At 39.3% G+C, this 23,124-nt stretch overlaps 1 protein-coding gene across 9 annotated transcripts in view; it reads left to right on the top strand.

The window, feature by feature from the left end:
• Positions 1-23,124, top strand: part of TMLHE (trimethyllysine hydroxylase, epsilon) — a 153,346-nt gene that overhangs the window by 30,115 nt on the left and 100,107 nt on the right. For 2 of the 9 annotated variants that reach the window (XM_064277836.1, XM_064277835.1), the window contains exon 2: positions 15,625-21,940. The exons of the other annotated variants lie outside the window; for them this stretch is intronic. The gene's annotated coding sequence lies outside the window, so the exon portion shown is untranslated. The remainder of the gene's footprint in view (positions 1-15,624; positions 21,941-23,124) is intronic. 9 annotated transcript variants of the gene reach the window in all.

Genomic DNA, 23,124 nt, shown 5'->3' with positions numbered 1-23,124 from the left:
CCTGTCCGTCTGACCTCCGGTTCTTGGGACTTGATCTAGGAGCTTGCCTGCTGTCTTTACTGCCAACCATGGGATTTGTCAGTCTTTGCAGGTCGTGAGCAAGAGCCCTGCTGTCTGACCTGCCAATCTTGGGTTCGCCAGTCCCTGTGGCTATGTGAATTAGGAGAAGTCTCAAGCCTGACCCACAAACTTGGGACGTTCCAGCCTCTACAACCGTGTGAGCCATTTCCTTGAAATAAATTACTCTCTCTATATATTTATATGCTTTACTGGTTTTGTTTCTCTAGAGAACCCAGCCTAAGACACAACTGCCAACATCCATTAATAATTGGAATGTGGAACATAAGATGTATAAATCTAGGAAAATTGAAAGTTGTCAAAAATATAGTGGAATGCTTAAAGATCGATATCCTAGGCATTAAATTAGTGAGCTAAAATGGACTTGCACTGACCACTTAGAATCAGACAGTCTTATGGTCTACTAGGCCCAGAATGACAAATTGAAGAGAAATGGTGTCGTATTCATTGTAAAAAACCTTTCAAGATCTCTCCTGCAGTACAACACTGTCAGTGATCAGATACTATCCATACACCTACAAGGAAAGCCAGTAAATACAACATTATTCAAATTTACGCACCAACCACTAATGCCAAAGATGAAGAAATTAAAGATTTTTACCAACTTCTGCAGACTGAAATTGATCAAACATGCAATCAAGATGCATTGATAATTATGGTGATAGGAACATGGCAGTTGGAGACGAAGAAGAAGGATTGGTTGTTAGAAAATATGTCCATGGTGATATAGATGACGCCAGATATCATGTGATAGAATTTTGCAAGACCAATGACCTATTTGTTGGAAATACCTTTTTTCAATAACAAGAAACAATGACTATACAAGTGGGCCTTACTGGATGGAATACACAGCAATCAAATCGACTACATCTGTGAAAAGAGACAATGGAGAAGCTCAATATCATCAGTCAGAACAAGGTCAGGGGTCATCTGCAGAATAGACCATCAATTTCTTGTATGCATGTTAAAGTTGAAGAAAATTAGAACAAGTCCATGAGAGCCAAAGTGCAGTCTTAAGCGTATCCCATCTGAAGTTAGAGACCATCTCAAGAGCAGATTTGACGTGTTGAACATTAATGACCGAAAACCAGACAAGTTGTGGAATGACGTCAAGGACATCATACACGAAGAAAGTGGGAGATCATTAAAAAGACAGGAAAGAAAAAAAAGACCAAAATAGATGTCCGAAGAGACTCTGAAACTTGTTGTTCAACATGGAGTAGCTAAAGTGAATGGAAGAAATGATGAAGTAAAAGAGATGAACAAAAGATTTCAAAGGGTGGCTCCAGAGATAAAGTATAATGAAATGTGCCGAGTTCTAGAGTTAGAGAACCAAAATGGAAGAACACACTTGGCATTTCTCAAGTTGAATTAACTGAAGAAAAAATTAAAGCTTCAAGTTGCAATATTGAAGGATTCCATGGGCAAAATATTGAACCATGCAGGAAGCATCAAAAGAAGATGGAAGGAATACAGAGTCACTATACCAAATAGAATTAGCCTGTCTTCATCCATTTCAGGAGTTATCACATGACCAAGGGTTGATGGTACTGAAGGAAGAATTCCTAGCTGCATTGAAGGCACTGGTGAAAAACAAGGCTCCAGGAATTGACCGAATACCAATTGAGATGTTTCAACAAATAGAATCCGTGTTGAAAGTGCTCACTTGTCTATGCCAAGAAATTTGGAAGACAGCAACTGGCCAACCAACTGGGAGAGATCGATATTTGTACCATTTCCAAAGAAAGGTGATCCAACAGAGTGTGGAAATTATCAAACAGTATGATTAATATCACACCCATATTGATTTTTGCTGAAGAAGTTAACAATTGCAGCAGTACGTCAATAGGGAAATGCCAGAAACTCAAGCCAGATTCAGAAGAGGACGTGCAACGAGGGATATCATTGCCAATATCAGATGGATCTTGGCTGAAAGCAGAGACTACCAGAAAGATGTTTACTTGCATTTTATTGACTATGCAAAGGCATTTGACTGTGTGGATCATAACAAATTATGGATAACATTGCAAAGAGTGGGAATTCTAGAACACTTAATTATGTTCCTGTGAAACCTGGACATAGACCAAGAGGCAGTCATTCAAACAGAACAAGGGGATGCCATGTGGTTCAAAATCAGGAAGGGTGTGTGTCAGAGTTGTATCCTTTCACCATACTTACTCAATCTGTATGCTGAGCATATAATCCAAGAAGCTGGACTATATGAAGAATGCAGCATCAGGATTGGAGGAAGACTCATTAACAACCTGCAATATGCAGATGACACAACCGTGTTTGCTGAAAACAAAGAGGCCTTAAAGCACTTACTGATGAAGATCAGACCACAGCCTTCAGTATGGATTACACCTTGACATAAAGAAAACAGAAATCCTCACAACTGGACCAATAAGCAATATCATGATAAATGGAGAAAAGAATGATGTCAAGGATTTCATTTTACTTGAATCCACAATCAGTCCGTAGAAGCAGCAGCCGAGAAATCAAATGAAGCATTGCATCGGGCAAATGTGCTGCAAAAGACCTCTTTAAAGCATTAAAAAGCAAAGATATCACTTTGAGGACTAAGATGCGCCTGACCCAGGCCAGGGTATTTTCAATTGCCTGGTGTATGTGAAAGCTGGCCATTAAATAAGATGAGGAAGAAGAATTGATGGCATTTGAATGATGGTGTTGGCGAGGAATGTCTTAATGGTATTCTCTATTTGATAAGTCATTGTCCTCTTTGTTGTTTTTGTTATTAGGTGCCATCAAGTTGGTTCCAACTCACAGAACAAAACTCTACTCAGTCCTGCACCATCCTCACAATCGTTGCCATGTTTGAGCTTCTTGTTGCAACTGCTGTGTCAGTCCTTCTCCTCCTTGAGGTCTTCCTCTTTTTCACTGACCCTCTACTGTCCTACTCCAGAGACTCTTGCTTCCTGATTACACGTCCAACATATGTGGAATGAAGTCTCGCCGTGCTAACTTCTAGGGACCATTCTGGCTGTACTTCTACCAAGACAGATTTGTTCATTCTTCTGGCAGTCCATGGTATAATTCAGTATTCTTCGCCAACACTGTAATTGAAAAGCATCAGTTCTTCCATCTTCCTTTCACATGCATCATCCTGATACTCTCATTTAATTCTTTAAGCCTGGTTTCCTTTAGGTGTTTGATCATACATATAGTAGTTATTTTGAAATCTTTGTCTGCTAAGTCTTACATCTAGGAATCCCTCAAGGACAGTTTCTCTTAATTGCTTTTGTTTCATGTGTATAGGCCACACTCATATTTCATTGGATGTATCATTGTTTGTTTGTTTGTTTTTAGTTGAAAACTGGAAATTTTATACAACTCCGGTTTCTGATACCTCAAACTTTGGGTTATTGTTACTTTTTTAGTTTGTTTGGTGACTCATATGCACTAATTCCATAGAGGCATTCTCCCCTGTAATATGCAGCTTCTGATGCCTCTACTCAGGTTTATTATTGTTCAGGTTCAGGAATGCTCAGGATACAGTTTTTCCATCAGGAGAGCCTCTCCTCAGCTGTGCCAGCAGGCACACCTATCTCTGGCCGCTCAGCCTCTGCCCGTCTTGGGCAAGTGTTAACAAAACTCTTTTAGCTCTGTCAGTAAGTGCCCAAATGCACCCCTCTCCACCCGTTAGCTTCAGCCTGAAGGCGCTCAGTTCTGGCTCCGTGGGTCAGCAAACCTAGCTTCACCAAGTGCCCAGAGGTACCCTACTCCTCCAGCAAGCCTCCTGCCTGAGGGCACTCAGCTTTCTCACTCAGTGGGGCCAGGAAGCCCATTATGTAGTCTCCTGCTGGTCTCTCCTGCTGCCATTTCTCTGCCACTGCTTGTCACCATCTTCAGTGTTACAGCTCTCTGTCTCTGTCTCTCTCTCATGGTCTCCTGGTTCCAGGAGCTTCTCAGCTCAGGGATCCCGGGTCCAAAGGATGTACTCTACAGAAATACAGATTATATTTAAAATCTCCCAACATGTAATGTTGACAACTACATTAGTCTGAACCCACTGAAAAGCAAATACCAAGATGGCAATAGATGTGCAAGCAATTTATTGGGTGAAATACCTGTGAGGGAAAATAAGGAGTCTGAAAAAAAACTCTATGGGGCAGTTCTACTCTGTCATATGGGGTCACTATGAGTCAGAGTGGTTGTGCTTTTTGTGCAGATCAGACATTCTTCAATTTGCCTCTTTCTCCACATCCCCTTATTATCTTTTATATTCACTTATTTATGTTACTTGACTAGTATTGGTGGACTTCTAATTTTGAGATTCCAATCTAAAGGAACATTTTTTATTCAGGTATTCCAATATGTTTATTGTATTAATTATTACATCAGATGCTGGTTGTATAGTCGTGAACAAAATGAAATAGACCCTGCCCTTCTTGGACCCTTTTCTTGTAATGAGGCAGACAGCCAAATAATCACAGAAATAAAAATAAATAAATATATAATTATAAATAGTGACAAGTACATTGAAGAAACAAACAAGGAATCTGTGAGAAAATAACCAGGGCATTCGTTCTTTTCTTTACCTACACTGACTCCCTTGGTGGTCTCATCCAATTTCATGACTTTAAACAGGAAAACAACTCCCAAATTTAATTTCCACCTCAGGTTTCTTCCCTGAGCTCATATATCCAGCTGCCTGCCTGATGTTTCTGCTTAGAAATCTAGTTGGTTCCAACTCATAGCCACCCTGTGTACAATGGAATGAAACATTGCCCAGTCCAGCGCCATCCTCACAGTCATTGCTATGTTTGAGCCCATTGTTGTAGCCACTGTTTCAGTCCATCTCATTAAGGGTCTTCTTCTTTTTCACTGACCCTTTCCTTTACCAAGTTTTATCGGTTATGCAAAGGCATTCGACTGTGTGGATCATAACAAACTACGGATAACACTGCGAAGAATGGGAATTCCAGAACACTTAATTGTGTTCATGAGGAATCTTTGGTCTTTACTCATTGTCCACCTTTCACATGCATATGAGGCAACTGAAAATACCATGGCTTGCGTAGGTGCATCTTAGTGCTCAAAGTGACATCTTTGCTCTCTAACGCTTTAAAGATGTCTTTTGCAGCAGATTTGTCCGATGCAATACGTTGTTTTATTTCTTGACTGGTGCTCCCATGGGTGTTGATTGTGGATCCAAGTAAAATGAAATCCTTGACAACTTCAATCTTTTCTGTATTTATCATGATGTGGTTTATTGGTCCAGTTCTGAGGATTTTTGTTTTCTTTATGTTGAAGTGCAATCCATACTGAAGGCTATGGTCTTTGATCTTCATCAGTAAGTGCTTCAAGTCCTCTTCACTTTCAGCAAGCAAGGTTGTGTCGTCTGCATAACACAGGTTGTTAATGAGTCTTCCTCCAACCCTGATGCCCCGTTCTTCTTCATATAGTCCAGCTTCTCAGATTTTTTGTTCAGCAGACAGATTAAATAGGTATGGTGAAAGAATACAACCCTGACACACACCATTCCTGACTTTAAACCAATCAGTATCCCCTTGTTCTGTCCAAACAACTGCCTCTTGATCTATGTAAAGATTCCTCACGAACACAATTAAGTGTTCTGGAATTCCCATTCTTCGCAGTGTTATCCGTAGTTTGTTATGATCCACACAGTCGAATGCCTTTGCATAGTCAATAAAACACAGGTAAACATCCTTCTGGTATTCTCTGCTTTCAGCCAGGATCCATCTGACATCAGCAATGATATCCCTGGTTCCACATCCTCTTCTGAAACCGGCCTGAATTTCTGGCAGTTCCCTGTTGATATACTGCTGCAGCTGTTATTTGAATGATCTTCAGCAAAATTTTACTTGCGTGTAATATTAATGATATTGTTTGATGATTTCCACATTCTGTTAGATCAACTTTCTTTGAAATAAGCATAAATATGGATCTCTTCCAGTCGGTTGGCCAGGTAGCTATCTTCCAAATTTCTTAGCAAAGATGAGTGAGCACTTCCGGCACTGCATCCATTTGTTGAAACATCTCAATTGGTATTCTGTAAATTCCTGCAGCCTTGTTTTTTGCCAATGCCTTCAGTGTACTTATTCCTTCAGTACCATCAGTTCTTGATCATATTGCTACCTCCTGGAATAGTTGAACGTCAACCAATTCTTTTTGATACTGTGACTGTGTATATTCCTTCAATCTTTTTTTGATGCTGCCTGCGTCGTTTGGTATTTTGCCCATAGAATCCTCCAGTGTTGCAACTTGAGGCTTGAATTTTTTCTTCAGTTCTTTCAGCTTGAGAAATGTCAAGAGTGTTCTTCCCTTTTGGTTTTCTACCTCTGGGTCTTTGCATATGTAATTATAATACTTTGCCTTCTTGTGCCACCTGTTGAAATATTCTGTTCAGCTCTTTACGTCACCATTTCTTCCATTCCCTTTAGCTACTCGTGATGTTCAAGAGCAAGTTTCAGAGTCTCTTCTGACATCCCTTTTGGCCTTTTCTTTCTTCCCTGTCTTTTTAATGACCTGTTGCTTCATGTATGATGTCCTGAATCACTCCACAACTTGTCTGATCTTTGGTCATTAGTGTTCAGTGTGTTAAATCTATTCTTGAGATGGTCTCTAAATTCAGGTGGGATATACCCAAGTTCGTACTTTGGCTCTCATGGACTTGTTCTAATTTTCTTCAGCTTCAACTTGAACTTGCATATGAGCAATTGATGGTCTGTTCCATAGTCAGCCCCTGGCCTTGCTCTGAGTGACAGTATTGAGCTTCTCCATCATCTTTTTCCACAGAAGTAGTCGATTTGATTCCCATGTATTCCATCCAGCAAGGTCCCATGTATGTTGTTGAAAACAGTTATTTGCAATGAAGTCGTTAGTCTTGCAAAATGTCATGCAATCTCTGGCATTGTTTCTATCACCAAGGCCATATTTTCCAACTACCAATCCTTCTTCTTTGTTTCTAACTTTCTCATTCTAATCACCATTAATTATCAGTGCATTCTGATCACGTGTTCAATCAACTTCAGACTGCAGAAGTTGGTAAAAAACTTTAATTTCTTTATTTTTGGCATTGGTGGTGTGTGTGGAAATTTTAATAATAGTTGTATTAACTGGTCTTCCTTGTAGGCATATGGATATTATCCTATCACTGACAGCATTATACTTTAGGTCTTGAAATGTTCTTTTTGACGATGAATGCCACACCTTTCCTCTTCAATTTGTCATTCCTGTCATAGTAGACCATATGATTTTCTAATTCAAAATGGCTAATACCCACCCGTTTCAGCTTACTGATGCTTAGGATATCAATGTTTATGCGTTCCGTTTCATTTTCAATGATTTCCAATTTTCCTAGATTCATACTTTGTACATTCCACATTCCGATTATTAATGGATGTTTGCAGCTGTTTCTTCACATTTTGAGTTGTGCCACATCAGCAAATGAAGGTCCCAAAAGCTTGACTCCATCCACATCGTTACTCTACTTTGAGGGGGCAGCTCTTCCCCAGTTGTATTTTGAGTGCCTTCCAACCTGGGGGGCTCATCTTCCAGCACTATATCAGACAGTGTTCCACTGCTATTCATAAGGTTTTCACTGGCTAATTCTTTTCATACGTAGACCACCAGATCCTTCTTCCTACTGTGTCTTAGTCTGGAAGCTCAGCTGAAACTTGTCTGCCTTGGGTGACCCTTCTGGTATTTGAATACCGGTGGCATAGCTTCCAGCATCGTGGCACCACTCAAGACCCCACAGTGTGACAGACTGACAGATGCGTGGAGGCTTGAATTAGACTTCTCAAATTTAACACGTCCAAACTGAACTCCTGATTTCCAAACCTGCTCCAGCAGTTTTCCCCGTCTCAGTTGATGACAATTCTATCCTTTCACTTGTTCAGTCTAAATACCTTGGATAAATCATTCACTCCTTTCTTCTCATATCTCATATTGAATCTACCATCAAGTCTTATTCTCTCTACCTTCAAAAAATACACAGAATTGGGCCACTTCTCACCACCTCCACTGCTACCGGAGTAGTCCAAGCCACCATCATTGCTTGCCTGGGTTACTGCAATAGCTGCAATACTGCAAGTAGCCTATTAAAAGTTATCCTTTCTTCCTTCTTTTATCCCTTTACAGTTTATTCTCAATATAGCAGCCAGAGCAATACATTTAAAATATGTCATCATTTTACTTATTTGCTTTAAAACCGAAAATGGTCTCTCATTTCTATCAGAGTAAAGATTAGAGTTTTTATATTAGCCTGCAAGGCCCTGCATGATTCAACCTCCTTCTCCTCACCTTGGTAAGTTCATTTTCTATTACTCTACCTCTTGCTTACCCAGCTCCAGCCAAACCAGGCAAACTGGCTTCTTTGCTGTTCTTTAGAGACAACAGATATAATCCTACCTTAGAGCCTTTTTGCCCTGTCATCTCTGCCTAGAACATTCATACCCTAGATAACCTCTTGACAAACTCCCTGTTTGTTCGGATGCCATCTTTTCAGTGAGGCCTATACTGACAGCCATGTTTAAAAGTCCTACTTCCATCACTTCTCCTTATCCTGCTCTGTTTTGTCATAGCTTTTATCACCTTCTAATATACTATATACTTTACTTATTTATTATGTTTATCTTTAATTTTCTACCTCCTCCTGCTAGAATATAAGCTCCATGAAAGCAAGATTTTTTTGTCTGCTTTGTTCACTGTATCCCAGGTGCTTAAAACAGCGTCTGACATAAAGTAGACACCTAATAAATATTTGTTAAATTAGTTCATTAACTAATTAATTGATTAGTGTGTCAGGGAAGGTTTCCTCAGTGAATCTGTATTTAATCTGAGACCTGAAGGATGAGTAGGAAGAATGAAGGGGAGAGGAAATAATATGTATGAAGGCCCTGAGGTTTTAGGGCAAGATAGATGAGGCAGATTATATAAAGCCTTGAATGCCATTATATGATGATGAATCACACATTTGACCTGCTGCCAAGGAGCTCACAGCAAACAGGAAGAGGAAAATAATTAAACAGGTGATTATTATACAGTTTTGTAAATGCACTAATAAGGGTTTGCACAGAGAGCTGTGAAAACATTGAGTAGGAAGCTGCTAACTTTTTCAGAGAAGATTGGGAAGATCTTTTCAAAGAAGGTGACATTTGAGCTAAGTCTCAGGCAGGAGAGTGACATGATGAAAGTGTTTTAAGAAGATTAGTCTGGCAATAGTATGGAAATGGATGGAAATATGGATGGACTGTAGGCAAGGAGACCATCTAGTCTATGGCACTAGTCCAGGTATGAGGTGATGAAGGCATCCATAGGAATGAAGGACAAGTCTGAGAGACATTCGGAAGGAAAAATTGACAGGAGCTAAATGGACTCTTGGCTTTAAGCCTTTCAGGAGGTAATGCTTCTTTCTTAATAATAACCATGAAAAGATTCAGATTGACCTATTATGTAATTGCCTACTCTGACTAGAATTTCTAGCTATGGCTGTTCTCCAAAAGTTTCTGTTATTGTGATTGATACTTGTTGGACCTTAATTTATATTATGATGCCTTTAGACTCTAAAGGTTGGGAAGCTCTCAAAAACATAATTTTGACTATGAAACAGCAAATTATTCTATTAAAGGAGAAAAGAGGGAAACCGTGGACCTGCATAGGAAGTTTTACAATGAGCTCATGGTTCTTTTTTTTTTTTTTAAGGATAATATATAAAAGATGGAAAAGAAGGGCACAAAACCAAGGATGAACATAAGCAGTGGCATGTGCCTAAAGGATTAGTATTTGGAAGGATAAGGCCCAAAATTACCTCAGTTTTATGGGAATGCATATTTGCAAAGTCAACAAGAACAATATTTTAACTATGCTTGCAGAAGGAAAAAGTACATGTGTCCTAGCATGGATAAATTATAACTCAGATGATATTGTTAAATACTCTCAGTGATCAAAAGAATTGAAGAGAATAGGAGAGGTGCTTTAAGACTTGAATAGGGTAAATGTATTACCACTTCTAACAGAGAAGAAGGGGAAGTCTTCAATCTACTAATCAGTAAGCTAAATATCTCTTGGGGTAGCTTCTAAAACTTACTTTTCAAGTAAGTGAGTACTTAAAAAATGACAATGTTATCAACAAAGTCATCCCACAAACCTAATTTTTGTTTCTGACAAAAGGTTATTAGAAAGGTAATTTGTGGAAATATGACAGATACAGTGTATATGTTAAGTAAATGAATAAATGAAATTTCACCAAGACTTTAACAAGTCTTTTATTACACCCTTCTGGACAAGATAAATAAACATGGGTTAGATAAATAATAGAATTATATATTAATTAATTTAATTACCATATTCAATGAGTCCTGATTAACAGACCATAGGCAAAGGGATAGCTTTTTGATGGCCTGTTGCAAACTCTACCTTTGGTCTAGCCAATCAATATTTTTTTTACTTAATTGGGTGAAAAATTAGAGTATATATCTTATCAGATTTAAAGAGGATATGAAACTGAAAGAAGAGTAATTCAGTCCAATATCCACAAACACTTAATGGAGTTCTACTAAGTACTAGGAACCATGTTAGATATTAGGTACAAAAATGTTCTTCCTATTGAGGAGCATTCAGTATTATTAGGGAAAAAGGCATACAAGCATATAATTTCAACATAATTTATTAAGAAGAAGGAGACAAAAATAGAATATCATAAGAGAGTTTTAGGAAGACTTCTTAGATGCGATGATATCTAGGCTGAATCTTGAAGGATAAATGAAAGGTAGGGTAGGAAGGGGTTCCAGGTTGAGGGAACAAAGACATGAACATGAGTGTCATAGGATCAGGAAACATCATGATAGATCTGGGGAACTATAAGCAGTAAAGTATAAGTAGGGAAGTAGCAGGAAGTGAGGCTGAGAGGTAGCTGGGGAGCAGGAAATGGAAGACATTTTATGATATGCTAAGAAGGTTGGACTTTACCCTGAAGGCCGTGGGGATCCATTAAAAGGTAGTTACATTCTATCATATCTATTTTAGTTCACTATCCTGCAGTGTGTAGAATGGTTTGAAGGGAAGGGGGCAAGAGTGGATATGGATAGTTCAGTTAGGAGGCTGCTGCAGTCTTTGAGTGAGAAATAATGGTGAGGCTGGACTGGGATGGTAGCACGTAGAGATATAATGCTATGAGTTGGGTTTGAGAATCATAAAAGATATCAGAACTTGATAATTGCCTATGGGGAAGAATAAAAAAAAGGAAGTTCCAAGTTTGAAGCACGGATTTCTGAGTTATACAACTGGTTGGATGGTACTGGCGTTTACTGTGAGGAAGAACAATGTGGGAGGAGCCAGTTTATGTATAGAGGAGAAGATTAGGATGTCATTAAAAGGTGGTTTATGAGAACAGAAATATTTATTTTGTTTACTGATATACTTCCAGCATCTAGAACAGTGCCTAGCACTTAGTATATGTGAAGGTATGATATATTTGTAATAGGAGTCTGTCATGGATTGAATTGTGTCCCCCCAAAATATATGTCAACTTGGCTAGGCTGTGATTCCCAGTATTGTGTGATTGTCTACCATTTTGTCATCTGATGTGATTTTCCTATGTGTTGCAAATCCTATCTCTGTTGATGTTGATAAAATGGGATTGGCAGCAGTTATGTTGATGAGATTTACAAGATTAGATTGTGTCTTGAGCCAATCTCTTTTGAGATATAAAAGAGAGAACCGAGCAGAGAGACAGGGGGACCACATACCACCAGTAAAGCAGTGCCAGGAGCAGAGTGCACCCTTTGGACCGAGGTTCCCGTGTGGAGAAGCTCCTAGACCAAGGAAAGATTGATGCCAAGGACCTTGCTCCAGAACCGACAGAGAGAGAAAGCCTTGCCCTGGAGCTGGCGCCCTGAATTTGGACTTCTTGCCTACTTCACTGTGAGAGAATAAACTTCTGTTTGTTAAAGCCGCCCACTTGTGGAATTTCTGTAATAGCGGCACTAGATGACTAAGGCAGAGTCCTAGAACGAGATGAAAGAAAGAATGGTACGGAAGCAATATTTGAAGAGATGAAGACTGAGATTTTCCCAAAAGTAACAAAAAGCTTTGCACTAGTTTTCTACTGCAGCATACAAAATTGCCACAAACAGTGGCTTAAAACAATACCCATTTATAAGCTCACAGTTCTGTAGGTCAGAAGTCCAGTCACGGCATGGCTCAGGGTCACACAGGCTGAAATTAGGGTGTCAGTCAGGCTGCATTCCTATCTGGAGGCTCTGGGAAGGAGTCCACTTTTAGGCTCATTCAAGTTGTTGGCTGAATTCAGTTTCTTACGGTTATAGGACTGAGGTCCCCATTTCCTTGCTGGCTGTCAGCTGTGGGTTGCTCTCAGCTTCTAGAGACTATGTCTGCGTTCCTTGCCACGTGGTACCCTCAATCTTCAAAGCGATCAATAGAGATTCTCCCTGGTATCAAATCCCTCTCATGCATTGAATCTCTTTTATCAGGAAGAGCCTCATACCTTTTAAGGAATGATTGGATTAGATCTGTCCAACCGGGAATCTTCTCCCTTTCTTAAATCAGCTGTACCATATGCATAACTTAATCATGCAAGTGAAATCCCATCCTATTCAGTCTCTCCCACACTCACACTCATAGGGAGGAGATAATACAAGGGCAAGGAACTGGGGGTTATCTTAGAATTCTGTCTACTACAAGCATTAAGCCATAGATTCAAAAAGTGCTACATCTCAAAGCAGGATAAATACAAAATCAAACCTTATCTAGGCATATTATAGTTAAAACTGCTAAAAAGTAAAGAAAAAATATTCAAAGCAGTTGGAGAAAAAAAAGATGTATTACCTTAGAAGAAGTAACAATTAGATTGGCTTTTACTTCTCAACAGAAAAAATGTGAAGATGATGAAATGCTGTATTCAAAATGCTGAGGAAAGTAACGGACAACCCAAAAGTCTATATCCAGTAAAAATAGCCTTCAAAAATGAAAGTAAAACACATGTTATTAAATGGTCCAAAACTCAGGGAATCTGTCACCAATACACCAAAGGAAGTCTTAAGGCTCTTCAGGCAGAAGGCAAATGATACCATGAAATCTTAGAGATGTACAATGGAATGAAGTGCAAAGAAGGTAAATATGTGGGTAGTTCTGAATGTCCATTGATTATATAAAACAAAAATATTAATGTCATGCAGGACGTGTATGTGTGAAATTAAAATGCACAACAGCAGCACTTGAAGGAGGAGGATAAACGGAGTTAATATGAATTCTCTAATTTCCGCTAGACTAGCAATTCAAAGATGTATGTTGTTTCTAGAGTAACCACTGGAACAAATAGTAAAGAAATGTATAACTAACAACTAAATAAAGAAGAAAATACAATAAACGAATTACCTAATCAGTGCAAAAGAAAGCAAAAATGGAGAGAAACAGTAACTTAGAACAGGTAGGACAAAGAAAAAGCTCTACTTTTATAGTGATATAGTAGAGTTAAATATGTCACTAATTGTATTAAATGTAAATGGAGTAAACACATAATTTAAATGACAATTATTAAGACTGGTTAAAAAAACAGAACCCAACTACGTGCTGCATGTAAGAGACACATTAAATGTAAGAATATAGGAAGGTTTGAAGTAAAAGGGTAGAAGATAAACCATGCAAACAGTAACCAAAAGAAAGCTATGTAGCTATATTAATATCAGACAAAATTGACTTCAAGGCAGGTTTCTTTATTAGACATGTTGTTGTTGTTAGATGCTGTCGAGTGGGTTCCGACTCATAGAACAGTACGAAACACAACAGAGTGAAATACTGCATGATCCTGTGGCATCTCACACAGTAGTTGCTGTGCTTGAACCCACTGTTGCAGCCACTGTGTCAGTCCAGCTCATTGAGGGTCTTGCTCTTTTCTGATGATCTTCTATTTAACCAAGCATAATGTCCTTCTCCAGGGACTGATCCCTCCTGATAACATGTCCAAAATCTGTGAGACGTAATCTCACCATCCTTGCTTCTGCGGAGCATTATGGTTGTACTTCTTCCAGGACAGATCTTTTCATTCTTTTAGCAGCCCATGGTATATTCAATATTCTCCAACTTCACAATTCAAAGGTGTCAATTCCTCAGTTTTCCGTATTCACTGTCCAGCTTTCCCATGCATATGAGACAATTGAAAACACCATGGCTTAGGTCAGGTGCACCTTAGTCCTCAAGGTGGCATCCTTGCTTTCCAACACTATGAGGTCTTTTGCAGCTGATTTGCCCAATGCAGTGCATTGTTTGATTTCTTGACTGCTGCTTCCATGGGTGTTGATTGTGGATCCAAGTAAAATGAAATCCTTGACAACCTCAATCTTCTGTCAGTTTATTATCATGTTGCTTATTGGTCCAGTTGTGAGGAGTTTTGTTTTCTTTATGTTGAGGTGTAATCCATACTGAAGGCTGTGGTCTTTGATCTTCATTAGTAAGTGCTTCAAGTCCTCTTCACTTTCAGCAAGCAAGGTTGTGTCATCTGCATATCTCAGGTTGTTAATGAGTCTTCCTCCAATCCTGATGCCCCATTCTTCTTCATATAGTCCAGCTTCTCGGATTATTTGTTCAGCATACAGATTGAATACGTATGGTGAAAGAATACAACCCTGACACACCTTTCCTGACTTTAAACCATGTAGTAACCCCTTGTTCTGTTTGAGTACCTGCTTCTTGATCTATGTACAGATTCCTCATGAGCACAATTAAGTGTTCTGGAATTCCCATTCTCCGAAATGTTATCCATAATTTGTTACCATCCACACAGTTGAATGCCTTTGCATAGTCAATAAAACATAGGTAAACATCCTTCTAGTGTTCTCTGCTTTCAGCCAGGATCCATCTGACGTCAGCAATGATATCCCTGGTTCCACGTCCTCTTCTGAAACTGGCCTGAATTTCTGGCAGTTCCCTGTCGATATATTGCTGCACTGCTTTTGAATGATCTTCAGCAAAATTTTGCTTGAATGTGATTGTCATGGATTGAATTGTATCCCCCCAAAATATCTGTCAAGTTGGCTAGGTCATGATTCACTTGTATAATTGTCTACCATTTTATCATCTGATGTGATTTCCCTATGTGTTGTAAATCCTATCACTATGATGTAATAAAATGGATTAGTGGCAATTATATACATGAGGTCTACAAGATTAGGTACTGTCTTAAGCCAATCTCTTTAGAGATATAAAAGAGAGAAGCAAGCAGAGAGACAGGGGGATCTTGTCTTAGTCACCTAGTGCTGCTATAAGAGAAATACCACAAGTGGATGGCTTTAACAAAGAGAAATTTATTTTCTCACAGTCTAGTAGACTAAAAGTTCAAACTTAGGATATCAGCTCTAGGGGAAGGCTTTCTCTCTCTCTGTTGGCTCTGGATGAAGGTCCTTGTCATCAGTCTTCCCCTGGATTAGGAGCTTCTCAGGTGCAGGGACCCCAGGTCCAAAGGGTAGCTCTGCTCCCAGTGCTGCTTTTTTGGTGCTGTGAGGTTCTGTGTCTCTATTCACTTCTCTCTTTTATATCTCAAAGGAGATTGCCTTAAGACACAATCCAGTCCTGCAAATTGAGTCCTGCCTCGTTAACATAACTGCCACCAATCCCATCTCATTAACAACGCAGAAAAATCACATTGGAAGACAAAATGATGGACAACCACACAACACTGGTAAACATGGCCCAGACAAATTGATACACAATTCAATCCATGACTGACCTACCACCAAGAAAGGAATGCTGGGAGCAGAGCACTTCCTTTGGACTCGGGCCCTTGCACTGAGAGGATCCTTGATCAGGGGAAGATTGATGACAAGGACCTTCCTCCAGAGCCAGCAGAGAGAGAAAACCTTCCCCTGGAGCTGACTCCCTGAATCTGGACTTCTAGCCTACTAGACTGTGAGAGAATAAACTTCTGTTTGTTCAAACCATCAACTTGTGCTATTTCTGTTATAGCAACGCTAGATAACTAAGACATGGGTCAAATAAAAAAATCAAAGTGGGAATTAGAAAATACTTTCAGCTGGCTGGTAAATGAAAATATAGCATATCAAAACTCATGGGATACACCTAAGTCGTTCTCAGAAGGGAATTTTATAGCTTTAAAATACATATTCTAGATAAAAGGCTAAAAATCAATCACCTATGCATCCGTCTCAAGGGATTGGAAAAACAATAGCGTATTAATCCCAAAGAAAGTAGAAGGAACCAAATAAAGATAAAACAGAATTTTCTGTAGGAAATACACATTTAATAGAGAGCATTAACAAAGCCAAAAAAATTTTGTATGAAAGGACTAACCAAATTGGTAAATTTCACTGGAAATACTGATCAAGAAACAAAAAAGAGAGAAGGCATAAATAACCAATATTGTGTTGTTATTGTTGTTAGGTGCCATCAAGTTGGTTCCGACTCATAGCAACCCTATGCACAACAGAACGAAACACTGCCCGGTCCTGAGCCATCCTTACATTCCTTCTTATGCTTGAGCTCATTGTTGCGGCCACTGTGTCAATCCACCTCATTGAGGGTCTTCCTCTTTTCCGCTCACCCTGTACTCTGCCAAGCATGATGTCCTTCTCCAGGGACTGATCCTTCCTGACAACATGTCCAAAGTATGTAAGACACAGTCTCACCATCCTTGCTTCTAAGGAGCATTCTGGTTGTATTTCTAAGACAGATTTGTTCATTCTTTTGGCAATCCATGGTATATTCAATATTCTTTGCCAACACCACAATTCAAAGGCATCAATTCTTCTTTGGCCTTCCTTATTCATTGTCCAGCTTTCACATGCATATGATGTGATTGAAAATACCATGGCTTGGGTCAGGCTCACCTTAGTCTTCAGGGTGACATCTTTGCTCTTCAACATTTTAAAGAGGTCCTTTCCCAGCAGATTTACCCAATGCAATGCATCTTTTGATTTCTTGACTGCTGCTTCCGTGGGTGTTGATTGTGGATCCAAGTAAAATGAAATCCTTGACAACTTCAATCTTTTCTCCGTTTCTCATGATGTTGCTTATTGGTCCAGTTGTGAGGATATTTGTTTTCTTTATGTTGACGTGCAATGCATACTGAAGGCTGTGGTCTTTGATCTTCATTAGTAAGTGCTTCAAGTCCTCTTCACTTTCAACAAGTAAGGTTGTGTCATCTGCATTACGCAGGTTGTTATTGAGTCTTCCTCCAATCCTGATGCCCCATTCTTCTTCATATAGTCCAGCTTCTCAGATTATTTGTTCAGCATACAGATAGAATACGTATGGTGAAAGAATACAACCCTGACACACAGCTTTCCTGACTTTAAACCAATCAGTATCCCCTTGTTCTGTCCAAAAAACTGCCTCTTGATCTATGTATAGGTTCCTTATGAGCACAGTTAAGTGTTCTGGAATTCCCATTCTTCGCAATGTTATCCATAATCTGTTATGATCCACACAGTTGAATGCCTTTGCATAGTCAATAAAACATAGGTAAACATCCTTCTGGTATTTTCTCCTTTTAGCCAGGATCCATCTGACATCAGCAATGATATCCCTGGTTCCACGTCCTCTTCTGAAGCTGGCCTGAATTTCTGACAGTTCCCTGTCGATATACTACTGCAGCAGTTTTTGAATGATCTTCAGCAAAATTTTGCTTGCGTGTGATATTAATGATATCGTTCTATAATTTCCACATTTGATTGGAACACCTTTCTTGGGAATAGGCATAAATATGGATCTCTCCGAGTGAGTTGGCCAGGAAGCTGTTTCCACATTTCTTGGCATAGACAAGTGAGCACCTCCAGTGCTGCATCTGTTTGTTGAAACATCTCAATGGATATTCCATCAATTCCTGGAGCCTTGTTTTTCACCAGTGCCTTCAGAGCAGCTTGGGCTTCTTCCTTCACTACCTTCAGTTCCTGGTCATACGCCATCTCTTGAAATGGTTGAACATCGACTAATTCTTTTTGGTATAATGACTCTGTATTCCTTCCATCTTCTTTCGATGCTTCCTGCGTCGTTTAATATTTTCCCCATAGAATCCTTCACTATGGCAACTCAAGGCTTGAATTTTTTCTTCAGTTCTTTCAGCTTGAGAAATGCGGAACGTGTTCTTCCCTTTTGGTTTTCCATGTCCACCTCTTTGCACTTGTCATTATAATACATTACTTTGTCTTCTCGAGGCGCCCTTTGAAATCTTCTGTTCAGTTCTTTTACTTCATCAATTCTTCTTTTGCTTTAGCTGCTTCACATTCGAGAGTAAGTTTCAGAGTCTCCTCTGACATCCATCTTGGTCTTTTCTTTCTTTCCTGTCTTTTCAATGACCTCTTGTTTTCTTCACGTATGACGTCCTTGATGTCATTCCACAACTTGTCTGGTCTTCGGTCACTAGTGTTCAATGTGTCAAATCTATTCTTGAGATGGTCTCTAAATTCACATGGGATATACTCAAGGTCATATTTTGGCTCTCGTGGACTTGCTCTGATTTTCTTCAGTTTCAGCTTGAACTTACATATGAGCAATTGATGGTCTGTTCCATAGTCGGCTCCTGGCCTTGTTCTGACTGACGATATTGAGCTTTTCCATTGTCTCTTTCCACAGATGTAGTCAATTTGATTTCTGTGTGTTCCATCTGGCGAGGTCCATGTGTACAGTCACCTTCTATGTTGGTGAAAGAAGGTATTTTCAGTGAAGAAGTCGTTGGTCTTGCAAAATTCTATCATTCGATCTCCGGCATTGTTTCTATCACCAAGGCCATATTTTCTAACTACTGATCCTTCTTTGTTTCCAGCTTTCGCATTCCAATCGCCAGTAATTATCAATGCATCTTGATTGCATGTTCGATCAATTTCAGACTGCAACAGCTGATAAAAATCCTCTATTTGTTCATCTTTGTTCCTAGTGGTTGGTGCGTAAATTTGAATAATAGTTGTATTAAGTGGTCCTCCTTGTAGGCGTATGGATATTATCCTATCACTGACAGCATTGTACTTCAGGATAGATCTCGAAATGTTCTTTTTGAGGATGAATGCAACACCATTCCTCTTTGAGTTGTCATTCCCAGCATAGTAGACTATATGATTGTCCAATTCAAAATGGCCAATACCAGTCCATTTCAGCTCACTAATGCCTAGGATATCAATGTTTATGAGCTCCATTTCATTTTTGACAATTTCCAGTTTTCCTAGATTCATACTTCATACATTCCTGATTCCGATTATTAATGGATGTTTGCAGCTGTTGGTTTCTTCTCATTTTCAGTCATGCCACATCAGCAAATGAAGGTCCCAAAAGCTTTACTCCATCCACATCATTAAGGTCGACTCTACTTTGAGGAGGCAGCTCTTCCCCAGTCATCTTTTGAGTGCCTTCCAACGTGGGAGGCTCATCTTCCAGCACTATATCAGACAATGTTCTGCTGCTATTCATAAGTTTTTTACTGGCTAATGCTTTTCAAAAGTAGACTGCCGGGTCCTTCTTCCTAGTCTGTCTTAGTCTGGAAGCTCAGCTGAAACCTGTCCTTCATGGTTGACCCTGCTGGTATCTGAATACTGGTGGCATAGCTTCCAGCATCACAGCAACACGCAAGCCCCCACAGTACAACAAACTGACAGATATGTGGGGTAACTAATATTAGGAATGAATAAGAAAATATCACTATATGCCATAAAACGGGAAAGTTATAACCAAAACCAAACTAAACCTATTGCCATCAAGTTAATTCCAACTCATAGTGACCCTATAGGACACAGTAGGACTGCCCCATAGGATTTCCAGGGCGTAGCTGGTGGATTTAAACTGCTGACCTTTTGGTTAGCAGCCGAACTCATAACCACTGCATTACTAGGGCTTTGGAAAGTTATAAGGGGATACTATAAACAACTTTAAGCCAATATATTTAAAATTTAGAGGAACTTGAGGGAGTCCTAAAAAAGAAAATAACTTACCAAAAAGGACACCCATTGCCATCAAGTCAATTCTGACTCATAGCAACCCTATAGGACAGAGTAGAACTGCCCCATAAAATATCCAAGGATTGGATGCTGGATTCGAACTGCTGACCTTTAGCAGCTGAGCTCTTAATCACTGAGCCATCACAGGAAGACAAAATTTCTGAATTGACCTATAACTGTTAAAGAAATTGAACCTATGGAGATCATGGTCTCGGGGAATATCTAGCTCAACTGGCATAACATAGTTGATAAAGAAAATGTTCTACATTCTACTTTGGTGAGTAGTGTCTGGGATCTTAAAAGTTTGTGAGCAGCCATGTATGATACTCTACTGGTCTCACCCCATCTGGAGCAAAAGAAGAATGAAGAAAACCAAAGACACAAGGGAAAGATTATTCCAAAGGACTAATCGACCACAACTACCACAGCATCCACCAGACTGAGTCCAACACAACTAAATGGTGCCTGGCTACCACCACTGACTGCTCTGACAGGAGTCACAATAGAAGGTCCCAGACAGAGCAGGAGAAAAAAGTGGAACAAAATTCTAACTCACAAAAAAAAAAAAAAAACCGACCAGATTTACTTGTCTGACAGAGACTGGAGAAATCCAGAGGGAAGGCCCCCAGACATCCTTATAGCTCAGTAATGAAGTCACCCCTGAGGTTCACCCTTCAGCCAAAGATTAGACAGGCCCACAAAACAAAATGAGACTAAAGGGGTGCAACAGCCCAGGGTCAAGGACAAGAAGGCAGGAGTGGACAGGAAAGCCAGTAATGGGGAACCCAAGGTCAAGAGGCGGAGAGTGTTGACATGTTGTGGAGTTGGCAACCAATGTCAGAAAACAATATGGGTATTAATTGTTTAATGAGAAACTAGCTTGCTCTGTAAACCTTCATCTAAAGTACAATAAAAAGAGAAAACTAGAAAATATTAGTCCAAAGGGCTGAAGCACCAAAAAAAATTTTTTTAAAGAAAGAAAGAAAAAGAAATTGAACCCATAATTGAAAACCTTTCCACAAGGAAAACTCCAAGCCCAGATGGCTTTACTGGTAAAATCTCCCAAATTTTAAGAAGAAATATTACCAATCTCAGAACATTTTCCTGAGAACAGAAAAAAAGAGAAGTCTTTCAAACTCTTTTTATGAGGTTAGTATAACCTTGTAACTAAAACCTTACAAGAACAGTATGAGAGGAAAATTTCAGGCCAATTTCACACATGAACATAGATAGAAAATTTCTAACAAAATATTAGAAAAGTGTATCCAGTGATATATTAAAAGGATAATGCATCCTGATTTAGTTGGGTTTACGCCAGGGATGCGAGATAGGTTTAAAATTTGAAAATGAATCAGGATAATTTACCACAGTAACAGAATAAAGAAGAAAAGTCATATGGTCATATCAAGAGATTCTAAAGAACATTTGATAAAATTCAACATCCATTTATGGGAGAAAACAACTCTTAGAAAACTAGGAATAAAGTATAACTTACAGTTAACAGAATTTACAAAGTACAGCAAATATACTTAGCGGTGAAATATTGAACACTTTCCCCCTAACCTTTAGGGATCAAGACAAAGATGTCCACTGTTATCACTTCTATTCAATATGGTACTGAAGTTCTTAGCCAATACACTGAGGTAAGGAAATATATGTAAAAGGATTGAAGAAAAAATAAAACTTATTATTCACAGCTGATATAATTGTGTATGTAAAAATTCCTAAAGAATTGGCTCTTCTCCAAGTTGGTGATGTGAGCAGAAGCTCATCTCAAACCCACCTCAACAATTATAAGAAATAAACAGGAAAATAGCACCATCAAGGAGACGGAATTACAAATGTAGAACCCTGGAAACCAACCCAAATATTATACCAACTAGCTGTGAATCAAAAGAGAAAGAAAAACAACAGAGAAGGTAAGAAACTTTGTCTTTCTCTCTCTGTTGCGTGGGAAACTTGTCAGCCCAATCACCAATGCAGTGAAGCCAGAGCTAGTGGCTATGGGCCATATCTCACAAATAGAGACAGCCCCCAATAAGAGGCTGATGGTGAGACACAAATACAATAAGATAATTCTGCTCCCTAGGAGCAGGAAAAAAAATTTTTTTTTTGAGCAGGAAGGAGGCAGTAAAACTTATCTTTCACTGATCCAGAAGAACAGAAAAGGCTCAGGTCTCAAACAGAAATAACCAGTACCACCTCTGCATTCAGAGACTTGAAGCTTTCAGAGTAAAGGAAAAAAATAAAAGAGGAGGGGCTGGAAGGCCATGCCCAAAACAACAGTCATATACTGTGTAACAGTGGCATCACTGGGGGGTGGGGGAGTGCAGACTGCACTGGGGGTGACACTGTCAGAGGGGGTGACACCAAAATGACTGCATATAAAATTTTTGTGCAGTGTTTCAGCAGAAATTTATTATTTTTTATAAAAAATCCTCATAGGTAGTTATAACAACAAAAATATTTTTCATAAGCCTTACCTTACATGTATCAATATACATACAAGGCTAAAACTTTATGCTAATTTACTTTTTTTAACTTTCTAATGCACTTTGGTTAGAAAAAAAAAGCACATTAGAAAGTTAGAGCTGTCATTATTACCTGATTACAGTGGCACTTCGAATTACATGGTTTTGTTTGCACGTGCTATGAGCATGCACTGTTGGTTTTGTTGTTGCTGGTGTTTTCATAGTCACTGATTTTGTCAAATTTTCTGGTGTTTTAGCTACAATATTGTGGTAATTAGTGTTTGTGAACGTACATCAATAACTTTGAGAATCGTAATAATTCAAGGAAAAGAAGGAGTGATATACGGGAATTACGATTTACAAGTAATGTTAGCACAAAAAAATTACTAAGGATTCTATGCGGTCTGTTATGGGAGGAGACTCATGGGGTGGATGACACCATGAGTTACCGCACTGGGTGACACCAACCCAAGTGACACCACTGCCATGTAAAAAGGATAGAGGATCTACCTGAGGGTTTTGAAAACTTGGTTGGGGAAGTGGGAGGGCTGCAAGCATCAGCTGATTACCTGGCTGGTGCTAAACCAAAGACGTTCCTACCCTTCCCCAACGCTGTGGGATCTTAAATCTAC

The sequence above is a fragment of the Loxodonta africana genome, chromosome X (genome assembly GCF_030014295.1).
Source record: "Loxodonta africana isolate mLoxAfr1 chromosome X, mLoxAfr1.hap2, whole genome shotgun sequence".
Classification (NCBI taxonomy): Eukaryota; Metazoa; Chordata; class Mammalia; order Proboscidea; family Elephantidae; genus Loxodonta; species Loxodonta africana.
This window is presented reverse-complemented; position numbering and strand designations above follow the sequence as displayed.